This window comes from Plasmodium gonderi, assembly GCF_002157705.1.
Source record: "Plasmodium gonderi DNA, contig: Pgo-contig_427, whole genome shotgun sequence".
Taxonomy (NCBI): domain Eukaryota; phylum Apicomplexa; class Aconoidasida; order Haemosporida; family Plasmodiidae; genus Plasmodium; species Plasmodium gonderi.
The window spans coordinates 8160-8370 of record NW_021629305.1 but is presented as its reverse complement, the minus strand read 5'-3'; positions in this window follow the sequence as shown (position 1 = coordinate 8370).

Here is a 211-nt window from a genome sequence, read left to right as displayed (position 1 = left end):
AAATGATTTTTATGAGTAGTGCAAAAATACAATCAATTATAATTAAGGAGATTCCATGGTTAAAGCACTACGTGAGAAACATGAAAGAAATTTTATAACTTTATATACGATTGAGGAAAAATGTGTAGAACAAGATACCTTTGTTTATATTTGACCTATTTATATATGAGTGAATAAGCGAAGCACTACGTCTAATGTTATGAAAATTGTT